The following is a 16,146-nucleotide window of genomic DNA, read 5'->3' on the forward strand; positions in this document are numbered from 1 at the left end:
TTTTTATCCCTAACCATACACTGTTGCCTCAATCTAAAATTACAAAAGAGCAGGGACAGAGTTCGTCTTACAATACAGGAATGTAGAGGATCTTACACCTGCTGAAAACCTCAAATTTCCATGCAGAAATGATCCCTGGAGAAGATGTAGGCATCTATGAAGCCCCTGAGAGAGCAAAAGCCATCTTTCAAGGCAAACACCTTGTGATAACGAAGGGATGTGTATGAATCAGCCTCTCTCTTCTTAATATAGAGAAGATGGACCAAACCAGGCCTGCGTGGAGAGCTGTTTCCGGGTGGCCATTGTTGATATACCATTCAAACTTGTCAAAGTGTCACAGGAAGTAGGGGCAGCCTCCATCTCATGAGACCCATGAAAGCAACTTTTAGGACAAAGTGGTCGCCAAGGCAGTGATCTCATTCAGTTCCTGAAGGAAGTGACCTACCTAACTTCCTTGGTGATGGAACTCTCTGAAATTGGGATCCAAGAAGCCAGGCACCCAGAGCCATTCCCAATCCCAGTCCCAGAGGTCGAACTTGTTTGGATTTACCAAGGACAGAGTCAGTCTTTCTTGGTACCTAATGATATGAGGATGGCCAAATGCCAGTAGAGCTCTGAAAAGCGGCCAATCCTGAGATAGCAGGTAGTGGCTCAATGCTGGCTGCTGACAACTTCATAGAGTGGGCCAAGGAGAACCGATCTGAGACAGGAGAGGCCATTTCAGGGGAACATAGTATGGCCCACCAGTCAGAGGACACTCCGGATAGTCACAGACCTACTTGGGGGAAGGAGGTGCCTTTGTGAATGTGGGTGTGAGTTTGTGGTTTTGTCTCATGTTCTGAAAATAGGTAGGACAGGTGTTTTGTATGGTTTGGAGTCAACTGTTTCTAGTAAGTCGTTTTACAAGGCGAGTGTTTCTATGTCTGTGTATCCACTGTGTTTGTGGTTGTAGGCTTTAGAAAATAGAATGCATCAATGGATTTTTCCTGTCTAGTAGGAAGCTTCCCAGCATTCATTCTGCCCACTTTATGAATGGACTGCGGCTTGCCTTATGGATGGGGAACATGTACTATCTTCCTAAGGTCCTGTTCACATCTTGATTTCTGGACTAGCTCCAGGATAGGCTCATGGTTTTGTGTCCAAGATATGTACCACCTCCAAAATCTGTGACATGGCCATGTACTGGATAGCTGAAGGGAATGGTAACATCTCAGAAAACTCAGACAGCCATAGTTGAGAGTTAAAACACACATGGACTTAACATTGTAGACCTCATGAGCCTGGCTTCATGTGTCATTTTGGCCACTCGTTGGGAAGCCTTGCCTCTGAGAGTTCTCCAGAGCATTTCTTGAAATGTGCTTCCTCAAAATTTAATGGTTCCTGAATGAATTGAAACCCACAGTTTCTCCAACTTCATCCTTGAAAAATGGCTAGATAAATACCATGAAATTTTTGAAATTCCCATGACCAGGTGGCACTGGAGAATATTTGGATGTCCTGTTGGTGATCATGAGAATACCAGAGAGGGCCTTGATTGACTGGGTTTCATGAAAATGGTGTAGAACAGAGATACCAGTATGTTGGAGCCTGCTGAGTGTGGGCCCAGAGCTGTGGTATGCAGGTGTGTGATAAAATATCTGTGGTCGGGCCATGTGGATCTGCCATTGACTTCCAAATGGCTTGTGGCTGACATGGTGCAGGCAGGAATCACTTATATGTCTGAAATCTCTCCATAAAATGCATCTTGTTATATGGAGATGTTTCAGGGCAATGTTCAGAATCAAGTTGCTATGGTCAAGGGGGCAAGCTATGTGGGATAGAAGCCAGGTTCAGAATTTGCTGTAATTTATAGTTAAGCAAAATTATCTTTTCATGGTTTTGTGGAAAGATGGCTCCAAACTTTAATAAAAGATCAGGTTGGGTCTATCATTCCCCCCTTTTCTAATGTGTCCCTTTCAAATCTTTCATAGGGTAGGGGAAGAGCACTGAGGGAATTTTAATCCCTCAGGTAACAGTCTCACTATTTTTTGAAATCACCCAAAACCGGTCTCCCTGATTTTACCTGACTTAATTAATTACTTATATTGATAGTCTATTTATTTTTGGCTCCACTCTTGTAAGAAGAGAGGCGTCACTCATTTTGGCTTCTTCTGAGCTGAGATAGGGTGACGTGAGGTTGAACTTCATGATGGATATGAGTTGCCTTTTAGAAGTCAGTTCGGTTTGAAGTCTGGTTGGGGAAGAACCGGTTGTAAAGTCATCTGGGGATGGGTTCTTCTATCTGAGAAACAAAAACCATGAGTACTGAATAAATGTTGCAGCACCTGGAACATGTCACTGTATAGAAGTTCCCTCAGCAGGCTTTAATATCCCCAGTTATCAGGACTGTCAACTTAATATTTAACTTTTAGTGTTACAGTTGTCCCTTCAAATAAGATACAGTTTAATAATTTAATGTCATCTGATCTTGCAAAATCCTTTTACTAGTATGACCTCTGTGTGTAATACAGAAACCTTTAATTCTGTTACTCAGTGCTGGATAATCGTACTAGCCAACACCAAGCCTACCCATGTAGGTTAGGAATATCTGAGGCCTTAAAATAAAAACTTCTGCCTCTAGCAGCTCCTCCTGATAGTCTCTTTTCATAGTTATCAGGCATTCCTGTCTGAGAATCCTTCTTTGTAGCCTCCAGTCTTACTTATTTTGGGAGGCTAATATAAAGTGTATACATTAAATATTATTATTATTATTATTATTATTATTATTATTATTATTATTATTCAAAATGCCCAGGAATGGCTGTATTTTGCTTTCAACTCTGTTTGCTAAGAGTTTAAGATGAAGCAGTCAAACTGACTTTTGTTTCTATCTATTGTTAACAGTCAGCTGATCTTTTATGGTTGTCATTCCTGGGGAAGATTGAGAGCAGCTTCTTAGTTCTGCTAGTGCCATTTGCGCTAGGTGGGTCCAGGTGTTGCTTGACCATGTGGCTTCCCTCGGAAGCATCAGGGATGTCTCCCTTCTCTGATGACTCTCTTTTTCTTAGCAAATGCACTGATTGGCTTTCTGTTCTCGGGTGGTCTCATTAATCTCCCTGATGGGGAGGTTATGTGGCCCAGAGTTTATAAGCTGTTTAGAGAAGTCCCCTGTTCCCTGGATTCAGACTGACTCACAGAGCAAGAGACAAATATTAGTTTTCTTGGCTCTTTTCATTTAACTTTAATTTTAAATATTAATCTTAAATATCCAGCAAATAAATTTTAACTGCCTAATATTAAGAGTACTGGGCTTTAATGTCTATAACTTTATAATTATTTATCTTTTTATTAATTGGGATCTATATTATTTTGTCTGTTTTGTAGGTGATGACTTATTATCTTAAATTAACCCATGTTGTGTTCTTAAAGCAACACTTCTGTAAAACACTAACAGAGAATCTTTAGATCACCCATAAGGAAATTACAAAATAAAATTTTTTAACAAGAGTAAATATACTTAGTTTGCATAATAGCCACCCTGAATTTTTTTGCTTAGTTATAACTTATATCCCCTGTTTGAGATCCTAGTAATCTTGACAGAAAAAAAACAACTTTTGAACTTAACTTTAAATGAAACATAATCTGACCTACTGTTTTCGTAGTCATTCTCACATGAAGTAAGATGGGACACAGAGCTTTATCTCAGGTAAGGCAAATCTCTTTCTAAATCTTAAGGGTTTTAGTTCTAAAGCTGATCTTTTTTTTAAATATAATTTTACAATGTTAACATAAATTGTTTGAGGTCACATGAACATTAGCTAACACCATATGATATCACATTTAAAACATGAATAAAAGAAAGGATGAAAGTTTTTAACCTTTACATAGATAAGGCTCTCATTACCTTAAAAATACATTTAAATTGTCCCCAATGTAAAAAGTAACATAAAACTTTTCATATCTTTTTGATAACAGATAAATAAATTCTCAATATATATTTTTACCATACAACCTCAGAACGCCAGCATGATATAATGCTTTTTAAGTTTCTACCTTACATACTTGTATATGGAAAATATTAGCACATTAATAGCATCATAATTACATTGATGTTTCTACATTAACCAAGTTTAGCTTTTAAAGTAATGGCAGTACAGTTCTCTAAAATAACAGTTCTTATTTAATCAGTTGTTTAATTTTTATGGTTACTAGCTCTAGAAAAAATAAAACTTAATAAACACAATGTTATGGGTAAACTTATGTTTTAAGAAATTTTTGTCTCTTTAACACATGACAGATTTTTACAATCTTATACAGACTTTAGTACACACTTGTACAGACCTTAGTAAATAAATCAGATATCTAACAAAAGTACTCATGAATGAGTAATCCCATATCAAATTTACTTTACTTATTTATTAAAATATTAGACAAATGTATTGAAGATTTAAACCATTTTTTTTGTTGTAGGAAAAGTCGTAAAACCAAGTCATATTAGATATTTTGTAGACATTAATATTTTATTAGATATTTGAACACCTAGAAAAACTTGTAAGATTAAATTTAAAGACTTTTATTTTTATCTGTTTATCCAATTTAAATTGAACCATTTAAATCACGTGAATTAACGATCATTGGATCCACTTCTTAAAATATGTTTTTATGAGCTTTTTTAAAGAACTTTCTTTATATATGTTAATTTTTGTATCATATATTTGATATACGGATATATGTATATATAGACATACAACACATAACAGAAGTGTGCACACATAAAAATAGTAAAGGCCTTATAGCTTTTTGCAGATTAAATCTGCATTGCAATGTTTCAAAAACTCCACAGTTGGTCAAAGATAGAACTGATCAGAAAAACATTAACTTAGGTCTGTAGGATCAAAATCATGAGCTAGAAAAAAATAAAGTATCTAAGGAAAAAAATAAGAGTCCTAAAAAAATGACTGGCCAGTAATTAGTAAAAACCATACAATTTGCCTTTTTTCCCCCCTTAGGCCTCAGATCAGTCTCCTGCTGAGCTTGCAGGCTTCTTTTATTTGAATTTCAAAATAACTCCTGGCTGATGTCTGGAAGGAGCAGTAAAAAACTGCTATTCAGAGCAGACACATCAGGCCTAAGGCATTTTAACCATAATTTTCAGGTTAGGTTGTTGAAAATTATGATACAAGTTTAAGATATAATTCACAAAATTTTATATCTTTACATCTTGTTTTGTCAACATATACCCTAAAATGATTTACTATCCTTGTCTAAATTAATGCACTGGTACACACAGTGACATTTTCCCAGGCTACCCAATTCAAAATTGGTGAAATAAAAGACTGAATAATTGGGAAGTTACTTGCCAACTTGGAAGTAGAGTTCTTTGGTTTTCCATCATAAGTATTTAATTTCTCTGGCATGAATTATCTGAAATCATAAACTAAACAATTACCTACACCGGACTTTTAACTGCAAGATTGTGCAATGCTTCAAAAACCCATTCAGATACCAGATTGTTACAATAACACATCATCATTTAGACACACATTCAGCTAAGATCATTCCCAAAAAACAATTTATAATATCAACACATTATTGCACATGTCTTAAAGGGCCAGAAACAAAGACACAAGCAGAAAGGAGCTCCAGACTATGGCTGACAGACAGAAGCCTTTAAAATAGAGCAGATAAGAGAAAAATATTCTACACCAGTGGCACCATAGATGTCGCCACAAGGAGACCAGATGTTTTTACCGAGGGGCAACCTGAAATGTAAAATCAAGGGTCTCCATGGTGACTTTACTGAATTTAGTATCCCCTTTTTCTTTTTCTCTTTTTTAAGAAGACAGAAGTTGCATAATCTTTACAGTGCAGGGAAGGAATGAGGGAATTCCCTGAAGCAACAGGGCTTTGGCAGCTGCTGGTAGTCCCTCAGTCCCTCCTTTTACTTACAGGATTAGCTCCTCTGCTTCTCCACCCAAAGCATGCTCCAACTCCTAACATATCAGTAGTCAGCTCTCAAAAAGTTCTGGGCCGGGGGGGCGTGGTTTATCAAAATTTGTAACTTAAAGTTTGGTTTCTGACCTTGAAGCCAATTAATGCCAATTTGATAAAGAGGACAGGGTTTTTGAGAAAAAGAAAAAGTGATGTTTATTGCTTTGCTAACAAAGGAGAAACACAGGGGACTCTGCCCAAAGGTTGTGACTCTCTTGATCTGGAGGTACAAGTGGTTTTAAAGGAGTTTCACTTGTCAACCTGGGAGATACTCAGTTTTTACGTCCCCAGCAGACATTGTTCTGTGCAGTGGGTGTACTCCAGGCAGCCAGCTAGGGGCTTCTCTTATCCTGCTTAACAAAGGGGGGTAATGTTCATCGCAGTTCCTTTAAACACAGTCCAAAAAGGTGTTACACTTACTTGCTTTATTACCCATTTTCACGTCCAATATCCTTAAGTTTTTACCATAGAAATCACACAACAAAATGCACAAAAACAAACAAACAAAAAACACATAGAACACAGAACAAAACAGAAAAAAAAAAAAAAAAAAAACAGAAACCCGGCACCAAAACAGAAAAGCAGAGGAGCAATGCAACATCTTGCGAAAGCTCCAGGGTAGGACCGCATGTGTGCATATCTGCACCTCTCTACCCATCCAGAGGAATTCCCTACATAACAGAACAGAGGACAGAATGATTCTCGTTACTGTCCCAGACAAGAGTATATGTGAGCCTCCCCAGGCCTCCTCTCTGTCATCAGAAGAGATCTCCCTTAACCAGACATCAGATGTTATAAAGGCACCACTTACCTCTGGAGGCCTCCTCCACCAGGTGCTTGCTAATAGTTATAGTCCAGTGGTTCATTGCAGTGCTCCCTGGACCAAAGTCTCACTCCAAGGTGTTGAAACATCTCAAGTTGCTCATCCCTTAGAGTGGCTCTGTAGCCAGGAGCCCTAGAGGGAAGGCCAGCTCCAGAATTTTCAGCAGTCTGGTCTTGTGATCCATTCGGGCAGGGTGATCTTGCTGGGGAACTGCAAAATGTTAGACCAGGACAAAAGAAAAGACCACTGACTCCAATTAAAATCAAATTAAAACAAGTTTATTATTTCAACTGGCCGGCCAGCCTCTCCCTCACAAAACGGCAGGAACAAGACAGCAACCCCACCTTTCCTACAGCCCAGCTATATAGCCCAGAAAGTTAAACAAAAGGGGGATTACAGATAACAGAATTTTGACAAGCATCACACTAAATGTAGTTTACTTTCTATTTTTGCTGGCCCCAACATCAGAAATTATGATGACCATTAGAGCTCAGAGAGGGTCGTTGTCTGGCCAGGGAAGGCCAAAATTTATGATGTGTCACTAAAGTTTCAGAGAGGGCTGCTATCTGGTCAGAGAGATAGGCATGGGTGAGTTCAAGGCACCTGCAGACATTCCAAACAGGTTCAGAAACTGCAGTAATTTATAGTAAAACCAAAATAAGCTTTTCATGGCCTTGTGGCAAGATGGCTCCCAATTTTAATAAAATATCTGGTTTGGTCTATCAACCCTGTCCCTTACTTTTGGAAACTTCTCTACCACCTCCAAGGTTGTGAACTCCTCAGGATTTTCCATTCCAGATATGTATTCACAGATTTTCTAACTCTTCTCCTCTAATTGTGTCTTACTTGGGGGGGAAGGTAATGTCAAGCCATCGTTCTGGATGAGAGTGGGAAGATTTTTGTATAGCACATATTTGCATACACATTGGATTCCTTATCTAATTTTCCATTCGAAATACTGAAACCCTGACACTAACCCATACCCTACTAGACTCTGACTACTAATTCTAATATGATGGAGAAACATAACCCAAACAGAATAGAAATACAAGCAGTTCAGAGGAGGCATGGTGTATAGTTGGACTTGCATTTTGCATGATAAAGGGTTGGTGTTATAAATCAAGTCAATTTTTAATTTAAATAGTTCTCCATTTGTTTTTAAAGTTAAAAAATATGTGAATTACTGTCTCCCTTTCTCTGTAGCCTATTGAGCACATGTATTTTTGTATGCACATATAGAATCCTACCTGGTATCACACGTACATTCTTGTGAGGTGGCTGACTTGGCAGATACAAGTTGTGAGAAGACATCACTCCTCCTAAACACGGTTGGAACTGAAAATTCAAACTATGGGTGAGATTCCTAGTTGAACAAAATTATACATAAATCCATGTTTAGTAAAATAAATAGTTTTGGGTCTGTGGATGATATATATTTAATGATGAATTTCAATTGGCATATATATATTGCTACTTTTTAATGTCTGTGTATTTTTTGTATATAAATATATATTTATATATATTTATATATGTATATATATATATATATATATATATATATATATATATATATATATATATATATATATATATACAATCTCCAGATATTTCTAAATATGAAATATATGTGTCTTATTATACACTCCCTAAATTCATTCATGTTCATGTATTTGGATTTATAATCGACTTTTTACAAGATTATTCTCAGAAATATTCATCCACCTGAAATACATATTTGTTTCCTAGTGATGAAAACTGACTTCGGTGAATGGTACCTACAAATCCTAATATTTCTACAGTAACTGACCCAGTTTAACATCAATGTAAGTAGATTCCTATGATACGAAATGTTTATTTTGACGTTCATTTTACTTCAACACTGGTACATTCCTATTTCTTCAGTTTATGCACATCATAGGATATACATTTATCCACAAGTTCACAAATTTATAGGCATTTGTCTCTCTATCAATCACTTCCTGCTTCAGAACGCATGTATTCTTCCAGGTTTCCTGGCTGGACTTTTCATGAGACTTCTTTCCAAAGACATTATTTTCGATTTCTATAATCATTTTGCAGCAAAACTCACAGACTCTTCATGATAAACCATAACTTTAATATTACCATTAGATGTATCACTGGTTGGATTGAATGATTGTATATCAATATAATATTTCCTGTATATTTTCAGATATCAATTCAATCCATTATTTAAAGTTGGAAGTAGTTATATTATTTATTCACAGTATGGTCTATTCATGCATTATCTCTATATTGATAGACAAAGGTACACCTATTTGTATCCCCAACACTAATTTATATGTCTTCAAAATATTGCACCCAGAAATGGTGGAAGAAATAATCATGTCACCTGATCTACATATACATTTTATCACAGTAATATTCTGGACAAAAATACAAAGATCACACTTAAGTGTTTAGCAAAGCCTAAATGGAAAATGAGCATGAATTATGAAAAACATCTAATACTCTCAAATGTCAATCCTATTGGTGACTACATATTTGTTTCTTCCTAAGATTATATATTCAACCTCAAGGCTGTTGAAAATGTCTAATCCTATCACTCACTTTATAATTGGCCTGATTTCCCAATGTCTCTATTGATATCTGCTTTCCTACATATTTTTCCCAGTCCATCATTGTGACAGATTCTTCACATGTGCTGACATTTACATTCACTCTCTACCTGAAACCCTATTGCTAAAGAACTTTTGGTCCAAATCCTATACTCACTCTTCTTTCTAAACCTATTGACTATCTTCCTAATCCTACCAACTATCCCTTTTGACTGGATGTTCTCTTCTACATTCAATCATCCAAGGTACAAGGACCTATGCCATTGTATATCGATTTATCGAAGACATTTTTGCAGAACATAATTCAAAGCTAAGTATCCCAATTAAGGGCCCAATGCCCTTCTGGTCTGCAAAGCTTACCTAGATTTCTGTTTACCTACTTATATTTCACTTATATATTCTTATTAATATCACAGGTTCAGAATACCATAATTCATTGCGCAGAATGATTACTAACCCAAATTGTACATGTTATTAACCCTAACCATACACTCTTCCATCAATCTAACTTTACAGAAGAGCAGCTACAGAGTTTGTCTTATAACACAGGAATGGAGGGGATATTTCACCTACTGATAACCTCAAAGTTCTACGCAGAAATTATTTCTGTAGAAGTCGTAGGCCGCTATGAAGGACCAGAGAGAGAAAAAGTCATCTTCCAAGGCAAACGACCTGGTCAGGATGAAGAGATGTGTTTGAATCAACATCTATCTTCTTAATGTAGAGAAGATCGACTAAACCATGCCTGTGTGAAGAGCTCTTCCTGGGTGCCTATGGTTGATATACCATTCTAACTTGTGAAATTGTCACAGGAAGTAGGGGCAGCCTCCATCTCATGGGAACCTTGGAAGCAACTGTTAGGGCAAAGTGGTTGCCAAGGCAGTGACCTAATACAGTTCCTGATGGAAGTGACCTACCTAACTTCCTTGGTGATGGAACTCTTTGAACTTTGGATTCTGGAAGCCAGGCAAAAAGAGCCAGTCACAGTCCGAGTCCAGGTGGGCTCACTTATTTGGATTTACCAATGACAGAGTCAGTCTTTTTTGGTACCTACTGATGTGAGGATGGCTAAAAGCCAGGAGAGCTTTGAAGAGGGGCCTTTCCTGAGAAAGCAGGAAGTGGCTCACAGCTGGCTCCTGACAACTTCACAGAGTTGGCCAACGAGATCAGATCTGAAACAGGACAGGCCATTTTGGGGTAACATTGTATGGCCCACCAGTCAGAGAACATTCCGGAAAGTCACAAACTTATTTGGGGGAAGGAGATGCCTTTGTGGGTGTGGATGTGAGGTTGTGGTTTTGTCTTATGTTCTGAGAATATGTAGGAAAGGGGGTTTGTTTGTTTTGGAGTGGACTGATCTAGTAAGTCGTTTGACAAGGCGAGTTTTTCTATGTCTTTGTATCCCATTGTATCCATTGATGTAGATAGTAGAAAACAGAATGCATCAATGAATGTGCTCTGTCTAGTAGAAAGCTTTCCAGCATTCATCCTGCCCAATTTATGAATGGACTGTGGCTTGGCTTAGAGATGGGCAACACCTAATATCTTCCTAAGTTCCTGATTTCTTCCTGAATTCTGGCCACTCTCCAAATTAGTCTCATGGTTTTGTACCACCTCCAAGCTATGTGACATGGCCATGTTCTGGATAGTTGAAGGGAATGGCCAGCATGTCAGAAAACTCAGATATCAGTGTGACCAGTAAAGGCTCAGTGGAGAAACGCTGCTTTGGGCCTTTTGCTTACATATAGTTCTGTTACCCTGAATGTCAGGAAGGTCTTTGCTTCAGGCCACCCCTTTGTGAAGCCTGAAGAAAACAGTTTTCAAATTGAAATGAATGGGCATCACCTGTGGCTCTTTGCTTAATTGCTTTGGAAAAGGATGTGTCTGAATCAGCCTCTTGGCCCTATGTGAGGCTGTGGCTTAGATTCGCAGCACGTGATGGATTTAAAGAAAGATCTCATGTGTGCATCCAAAACCAAAATGGCCAAAATTGTTGTCATTGTGGATGAAGTCTCTAGCCTTCTTCAGTAAGGTTCCTGACATCCATCAAGTGAGAAAAGGGATCCATTGGGTGAAATGAGTTTTTCAAAGCCCTGCAGAGGCTAGCCCATAGATGCTTGGCTTTTCTCATCACTCCAATTCACATAAAGAATCTAAACACCACAATCAGAAGGCCTCTAATTGGACAAGCTGAGTATTATTAACGGCATTGCTATTTGATCACTCCTGGTTCACAGGAAGGGTGTCTATTCCACCCTGACATTAGGCAAATGAGGGGCAAGGGAGCTCATTTTGGACACTGTCTAGGGCTGCGCCCCTTATGGAAAACTCCAGCCAGAGGTTATGAAGAGTGTCTATATGGAAGAAAATGAAGGCCACGTGGGAGTATTTTGGTTTTAATTGTGGTCATTTGTGTGGTGGTTCGAATAGATGACTGGGTCCACCTGGGCTTGTTCTCTGGTGTGATTCCCCTTAGAGACTGAATTATGGAACTGACCTCAGAGAAGTATTGCCATGAATTTTCTTGGGATTTTAGGAGGCCACACATGAGAGTCACCCTTGGAAACTGAGATCTAGGCCCAGGGTGGCTTTCCACAGAGCACTGGGTATCTCAGCCGGGATATCACATGATTTTATTCCGAAATAATTGGCAGCCATAGTTGAGAGTCAACACACACATGGATCTCACATTTAGACCTTAATGGGCCTGGCTTCATGTGAACTTTTGGCCACTGTTAGGGAAGCCTTGCTTGTAAGAGTTCTGCAGAGCTTTCATTGAAATGATCTTCCTCACCATTTAATAGTTCCTGAATGCATTGAAACCCACAAGGTCTCCAAGTTCATCCGTGAAAAATGGCTAGATAAATACCATGAAATTTTTGAAATTCCCATGACCAGATAGCACTGGAGAACTTTGGATGTCCTGTTGCTTATCATGAGTATTCCAGACAGTGCCTTGATTGACTGGGTTTCATGAAAATGGTGTAGAACAGAGATGCCAGTAAGTTGGAGCCTACTGAGTAGTGGGTCTAGAGCCGTGGTGTGCAGTTGTGTGATAAAACTTCTGTGGTGTGGCCATGTGGATCTGCCATTGGCTTCCAAATGGCTTGTGACTGACATGGTGCAGCCAGGAGTCCCTCATATGTAAAGGCATCTTGTTATATGGAGAGGTTTCAGGGCAATATTCAGAATCAGGTGCTACAGTCAAGCGGGAAAGCTATGTGGGATAGAAGCATGGTTGGTGCATTCTGCTGCTTACCATAAACCACCACATGTGACAGAACTCCCTCCAGCCCTCTTTCCCAGATGAACTCCTTATATTTCGTGAAACAAATACCAAATTTCCAGTACACGAGCAAGAAACACCATGAAAAATGGAGAATGACCAAATGACTTTACAGTCCACACAGGGAGACACTTAGACCTCAGTGGCCACAGTTTACCTACAAAGAGAGAATTCCGCACTGCTGCCTCAGGTTCATTGGAAAATAAGAAACCGTTTTCTCCCTGACACTAACCATAACCTACTAGACTCTGACTACTAATCCTAAAATGATGGTAAAAAATAACCCAAACAGAATAGAAATACAAGCATTTCACAGGAGGCATGGTGTATATTTGGAAATGCCTTTTGCATTATATATGATAAGAGTTATAAATCTTTTTGTTGAAATAGTTCACTATGTGTTCTTAAAGTAAACAATTTTTGTTGAAATAGTTCACCATGTGTTCTTAAAGTAAACAAATAAGTGAATTCCTGTCTCACTTTCTCTGTACCTATTCAGCACATGTATTTTTATATGCACATATAGAATACTACCTGGTATCAGACTTACATTTTTGTGAGGTGGCAGAAATTTCAGATACAATTTGTGAGGAGAAGTAACTCCACCTAAACGCTGTTGGAAATGAAAATTCAATGTATGTGTGAGCTTCCTAGTATAACAACATTATTCATAAATCCATGTTCAGTAAAATGAATGATTTGTATCTTTGGATGATATATGTTTCTTGATAAATTTACTTTGGTACATATATTGCTACTTTTTAATGTCTGTGGGTGTGTTTCGTGTGTGTGTGTGTGTGTGTGTGTGTGTATATATACACTCTCCAGATTTTTCAAAAGGTGAAATATATGTGTCTTATTACACACTCCCTAAATTCATTCATATACATGTATGTGGATTTATAATCAACTTTTCACAAGATTATTCTCAGAAATATTCATCCACCTGAAATACATATTTGTTTCCTAGAACTGAAAACTAACTTCAGTGAATTGTGTATAGAAATCCTAATATTTCTACAGTAACTGACCCAGTTTAACATCAATGCAGTAGATTCCTATGGGACACGTGTGTATTTTGACGTTCATTTTTAATCAACACTGGTAAATTACTACTTCTTCAGTTTTTGCACATCATACTATATATACTTCATCCACATATTCAGAAATTTATAGGCATTTGTTTCACTTTCAATCACTTCCTGCTTCAAAGCACATGTATTCCTTAATGTTTCTTGACTGGTCTTTTCATGAGACTTTTTTCCAAAAACATTATTTTTGATTTCCATAATCAATTTATATATATATATATATATATATATATATATATATATATATATATATATATATATATAATATTCATAATTCATAATGTTCAGAATCAGGTTGCTATGGTCAAGTGGGCAAGGTATGTGGGATAGAAGCCTGGTTAATGCATTCTCCTGCAGACCCTGACCCACCACACCTGACAGAACTCCCTCAAGAACAGTGTCCCTTTGAACGCCTTGTATTTTGTGAAGCAAACACCAAATTCCGAGAGCAGCAGCAAGAAACAACACGAAAAGTGGAGGATGACCAAATGGTTTCACAGTCCACACGGGGAGACAGTTAGACCCAGTGGCCACAGTTTCCCTACAAAGAGAATTCAGTACTGCTGCCTCATGTTCATTGGAAAATAAGAAACCATATCCTCCAGGTCACATAGATGTAGACCCAGCTTTGATGGTCTCACTATAAAGGAAGCTAAAGCTCCTGACAACATCATATATTTCAATGCCCAACCTCAGAGGCAGTTTCTTAAGAAGTCTTTAGGCCAGCAGAGCTCCATATTTCTGTCGTGTTTACCCTGTCCCTTACTTTTAGAACTCCTCTTCCACCTCCAAGATTGTAAACTCCTGAGCATTTTCCATTCTAGATATGTATTCACAGATTTTCTAACTCTTCTCCTGTAATTGTGTCTTACTTAGTTCGAAGGTAATGTCAAGCCATTGTTCTGATGAGCGTGTGAATTTTTTTGCATAGTACATATTTGCATACACATTGGATTAATTTTCCAATTTTCCATTCAAAGTACTGAATCTCTGACCCTGACCTATACCCTAGTAGGCTCTGACTACTAATCCTAATATGATGAAGAAAAATAACCGAAACAGAATAGAAATACAAGCAGGTCAAAAGAGGCATTGTGTATAGTTGGACTTACTTTTTGCATGATATTGGGTAGGAGTTATAAATGTAGTCAATTATTTGTTGGAATAGTTTTCCATGATTTTTTAAAGTTCACAAATATGTGAATTCCTGTCTCCCTTTCTCTGTAGCCTACTCAGCACATGTATTTTTATATGCACATATAGAATCCTACCTTTTGGGAGGTGGCTGAATTGGCAGAAACTAATTGTGAGAAGAGATCACTCCTCATAAATGCTGTTGGAACTGAAAATTAAACCTATGGGTGATCTTCCTAGTTGAACAACATAATACATAAATCCATGTTCAGTAAAATACATACTTTGCATCTATGGATTATATATACTTCATGATGAATTTCAATTGGCATATATATAGCTATTTTTAATTTCTGTTTGAGTGATTTTTAAGGATAAAATCACAACAGTGTTTTTTAAGGATACAGAAAAACATATATATATATATATATATATATATATATATATATATATATATACACACTCTACAGATTTTTCAAAATATGAAATATATGTGTCTTATATATACTCCCTTAATTCATTCTTGTTCATGTATGTGGATTTATAATTAACTTTCAACAAGATTATTCTCAGAAATATTCATCCACCTGAAATACATATTTGTTTCCTAGTACTGAAAACTAACTTCAGTTAATGGTGCATACAAATTCTAATATTTCTACAGTGACTGGCCCAGTTTAACATCAATGCAAGTAGATTCCTATGGGACATGATGTGTATTTTGAAGTTCATTTTTATTCAACACTGGTACATTATTATTTCCTCAGTTTATGCACACCATTGGATATATATTTCATCTGCAAGTTCACAAGTTTATAGGCATTTGTTTCACTTTCAATCACTTCCTGATTCTCAACACATGTATTACTCTTAGTTTCTTGACTGGTTTTTCATGAGACTTCTTTCCAAACACATTATTTTCGATTTCCATAATCACTTTTGAAGCAAACTCCCACACCATTCATGTTAAACCATAGTCCTAATATTACCATTAGATGTATAACTGGTTGGAATGAATGTATGTATATCAATATAAGAATTCCTGTATATTTTCACATATCAATTCAAACCATTATTTAAAGTTGGAACCAGTTTTATTATTTATTCAAAGTATGGTATATTCATGCATTATCTCTATATTCACAGACACAGGCTACACCTCTTTGTACCCAAAATACTAATTTATATGTCTTCAAATTTTGCTTCCAGAAATGGTGGAAAAATTACTCATGTCACCTGATCTAC

Source organism: Callospermophilus lateralis, unplaced genomic scaffold (genome assembly GCF_048772815.1).
Source record: "Callospermophilus lateralis isolate mCalLat2 unplaced genomic scaffold, mCalLat2.hap1 Scaffold_142, whole genome shotgun sequence".
NCBI lineage: Eukaryota > Metazoa > Chordata > Mammalia > Rodentia > Sciuridae > Callospermophilus > Callospermophilus lateralis.